This window comes from Ornithorhynchus anatinus, chromosome 3 (genome assembly GCF_004115215.2).
Source record: "Ornithorhynchus anatinus isolate Pmale09 chromosome 3, mOrnAna1.pri.v4, whole genome shotgun sequence".
Lineage (NCBI taxonomy): Eukaryota > Metazoa > Chordata > Mammalia > Monotremata > Ornithorhynchidae > Ornithorhynchus > Ornithorhynchus anatinus.
Genome location: NC_041730.1, coordinates 68442601 through 68446655, shown reverse-complemented (window position 1 = coordinate 68446655; position 4055 = coordinate 68442601). Strand labels below are relative to the sequence as shown.

At 43.0% G+C, this 4055-nt stretch overlaps 1 long non-coding RNA gene across 1 annotated transcript; it reads left to right on the top strand.

The window, feature by feature from the left end:
- The first annotated feature begins 1001 nt into the window (after positions 1 to 1001).
- Positions 1002 to 3736, top strand: LOC114810080. Its single transcript, XR_003757811.1, has 3 exons — positions 1002 to 1066; positions 1330 to 1473; positions 3511 to 3736. It is a non-coding gene; the product is annotated as an uncharacterized LOC114810080 (long non-coding RNA).
- Positions 3737 to 4055: the final 319 nt, after the last annotated feature.

Below are 4055 nucleotides of genomic sequence, written 5' to 3'. Positions count from 1 at the left end.
GCCTCCTCTCTGATGCCTGTGAACTCCTTCAGGGCAGGGACCTTTATTTTACTCTTCTAAGCACCTTATGTGGTGCTTGACACACAGTGGGTGTTCTCAATTAATACTGCCTGGAGACAAATCAGTCAGAGGTATCTCTAGGAGAGGATGGAGTGGGGCAATTACGCTGAGCCCTGAGTGGAATTTCTCCATTTGAGAACAAATCAGTCCTAGAACCTATGGCTCCAGGGACATTTTGAGAGCAAATGATTATGGATGGAACAACTACATCATTGAGTGATCCTGCTCTTAAACTCTCCATTGTACTTCCCAGACTGCCAGCCCCTCACCAGGTGATGACCCCACCCCAATTCCCGTTAGCTCTGGGTGTAGTCAATCTCTGCCTAACAAGCCACTTTACAATAAAAGATTCCCCTGGAAACATTTTCCCTTGATCCCAGCAATTATTAATGCTATTTGCTAAAAGCTTACTGGGTACCAAGCACTCTACTAAGCACTGGGGAAGTTACAAGATAATCAGGTTGGACACAATCCCTGACCCACAGGGGACTCACAGTCATAATCCCCAATCTATAAATGAGAAAACTGAGGCAGAGAGAAGTTAAATAAATTGCCCATGGGAGGGTAGAGCTGGGATTAGTAACCAGCTCCTCTGAATTTTAGGCTTAGATTCTTTTTACAAGGCCACACTACTTTACTATGTAATTTAAAAAACTTTTAAATAGCCAGAACTCACACTGCACTAGATTGAAACACTGTGGCTTTAAGACCCTGAGGGCAGGCCAGGTGTCACTCCTAAATATTCTGTGAGTTACTCTTGGAGAGATTGGCTAAACTGAGCACCTAGTGATGACCTCAGCTGGAGCCAGGACAATTCCAGGGAAGGATTCGGCAAACAGGAGAAAGGATTTAAACCGGTGGGCAGACATGTTTCTTTCCTTTGGTCTCTTGGCCTCTACTTTGCCTTCCTCTACTGAAAATGATGGTCATGCCCATCTTGTGGTTCCCAAGAGCCATGTGTTATAAGCCTTCCCTGCAAGATAAGTGAATGAAGCTAATTTTGGAGGTAACCTAGGTTAAGAAACAGATTACAAAGTCTTCAGTTAAAAGCTTGGATTGTATTTTTAAAGCCTCTGCTGTCTTGTTGTTGGTTTGAGTATTCACTCCCAGCTAAGGAAGGCTTAAGAGCCTGCCTTAAGTATTTTCTGTACCTAGAGCTTTTTCATATTTCTATAAACAGAAGCCTCTGCTGTTTGTGCTTGTATCGAGCTCACCAACTCCAGAGAAGACTGGAGGGAGGGAGCTGAGGCTACCGTATTTCTTCCCTAGCTGTCTGCTGAACCTGAAGGTCAACAGTTAACCCCCAGAAATCTCCCATGCTTCTTTGGGGTTCAAAGCAGTTCAGGTATGGATGGTGGAAACAAATTACCGGAGGAACTTTGAGGCCCATGAGATGGAACTACTCAGAAGCAGGTAATGGAGGCAAGGCTCTCAAGATTGTAAACTTGTTTTGGTCAGGGAACATGTCTGTTAATTCTTTTGTATTGTACTATCTGAAGTGCTTAGTACAGTATTCTGCACATAGTAAGTGCTCAGTAAATATCACTGACTGAGGCCACCCAAATATCCCTCTTTCTTCTGGGATGGGCCAATCAGCGTTGGTAGCCCTGGCGGGTGTCTGGGCTAGTGCAGGTAAGGCAGGCTGGGGCCTAAGTGAGTGGTCTGATGATTCAAGCTCACAGCTGTGTCCTGATCTCCTTGTGGCTTTGCAAGGGGCCACCAGATTTTACTGCAGGAGCCCTGGACCTCCAATCCAGGGCAAAAGCCCCTTGAAAGTGAAGGGACCGTTACAGTCTCCACACTTAGAAGTTTCACAGCATAAGCCGTTCTCTTCCATCCCTACCATGTTTCATTCCTTTTTCAGTTTTAAACTCAGCTTGGCCCTCATGCTGTTTGCACTGTCAGTTTTGGATCGAACACTGTTAGTCATTTAGGATATGTTCTTCTGACAGTGTGGGTCTATCTGGATAGAATATGATGGGATTTCTGAAGAAATTAATGGGTACAAGGCATTGACCAAGGTGCACATATTAGAGCCTCAGTTTTCCTTAACCTGAAGTTCGTTGAGAGTGTAACCCACCTAGACTGTGAGCTGAAGTGAGACTTAAGTGCTGCATGAACTGTTTACCTTATGTTTACTCCAGTGTGTAAATGGTGCCTGGAAATTAGTAAGCCCTTAATAAATACCATAACTAACAAACTCCAGGAGAACCGAGGGAAATTATATCAGTAGTCAATAATAGCCAAGTATTCCCTGAGCACCCATAGAAATCAAAGCATTATGCTAGCTACCAAATTGTGGGCCCGAGGTGAAACATTTATGAGAATTTAGTTTGGTCCTTAATTTCTCTGAAAAGTCAGGGAGGGCAACTAAAACTCCTCAGCCAATGGGAAGCTAAACAAGACACTGGAAGCTAAAGTCTGTCAAAATGATACCCAACTCTGATGAAACTATTCACCAGCTAGCAAAGCTTCTGGCTGGAGGCCTATTTCCTCTTGTGCTGTTCATTTTTTGCATCAAATTCCTCCCCTCTCAGAAGATTCGTTGGCAGCTGCCTTGTCATTTCTCCTCTTGTTTTTCTAATGCTGCCTTGATTTCTTCTGGTAATATTTATTATATCCCATATATGACTTGCCTTATTTTTATCTGAGAGCCAGTTAAGAATGAAACCCTTCTTCTAGCAGATTTCTTTCTTTCCCTTTAGAATACAATTGTCATCCAATAGCTCTAAGGCATATTTAAATAGAACTCATACCATTGTTCACTCTGATTTCATTTTCCTCATCACTTATTTTTTAAATTTCTCTTTCTTTTTCTTTTCAGTAGTGAATTTATCTGATAGATTTTTTTTTCCTACCCTCCAGCAGCCTGATTTGTATTTTGAGGATCCCTCATAGCCGAAACTCACCTTTTCTGTATTACTTCCAAGGAGGTTTCCTCCACCCCAGCTCCCAACAGGAGACGTTTTCAATGAGGCAAAGAACCCTCTTTCCTAGCAGCTTTGGTTAGCAAATTTCCTCCTGTTTCCAAGCATTCAGCAACTTGTAAAATGAGCAACTTTTATAAAGCAAATAATTGCCCATTTGTCCCACCAAAAGTCTAATTTCTCTTTAAACTGACTTCAAACTAAAGCAGGTCCTGGAAAGACTTTATGTGGCCAAGTTGGGGAAGGAAATTGCTTGTTTTTCATTTAACCCTTTATATCAAATATTGCTGACAAATTTGCATGCATATATAGTACTTGGTTAAATGGACAAATATTTCAGCTGAAATATGTGCTTTCACTAGATGTTTTGGCTAGAAAGAAATTAGAAAACGTTCATCTGATATGTATATCTGTTTGGATAAAGTGGATAAAGCGTGCTGCAGTAACAAAAGAAACAGTTGTCTGGCTGAGGGTTTGGAGTTCAGTACTGGTAATTCCTCTCTCCCTCCATCTATTCCCCCAGCTCAGGATCAGACAAATACATTTCCTGAAGACACAGTTCCCACTTTGACTCCCTGGGGATTGGGTGAGAAACCAGGAGGAGAACATGGAGATCATGGAGAGCATGAGGGAAGGGGCCTGGCAGTAAAGAGGAGGAACGTGGCTCAATTTCCCCCGCCTCTTCATCGGGTCAAGGTCTGGTAATGCTGAGGGAAATTGGAGAGAACTGAATATGGCAGTGGCCAAGATTGGAGGTGAGAGAGCCCAGAACTTCCCAGAGAGCTGATGGTCAATAATCGTCCTATCTCTGGGAGCTCACTGTAGGCAGGGATTGTCACTGTTTATTATTGTTTTGTTCTTTTCCAACTGCTTATTACAGTGCTCTGCACACATAAGTGCTTAATAAATATGATTGAATGAATGAATCTCCTGCTCCAGAGGGCAGCAGAGACTAAAGGCAGGCTGGTTCCTGCTACCCAGCTGTCTTTGAGGTCTGGATGCATTTGGTGTCTGAAAGGAGTGGATTCACTTCATTCCATGGGCCTCTATAGGTACTGAATGCACTTT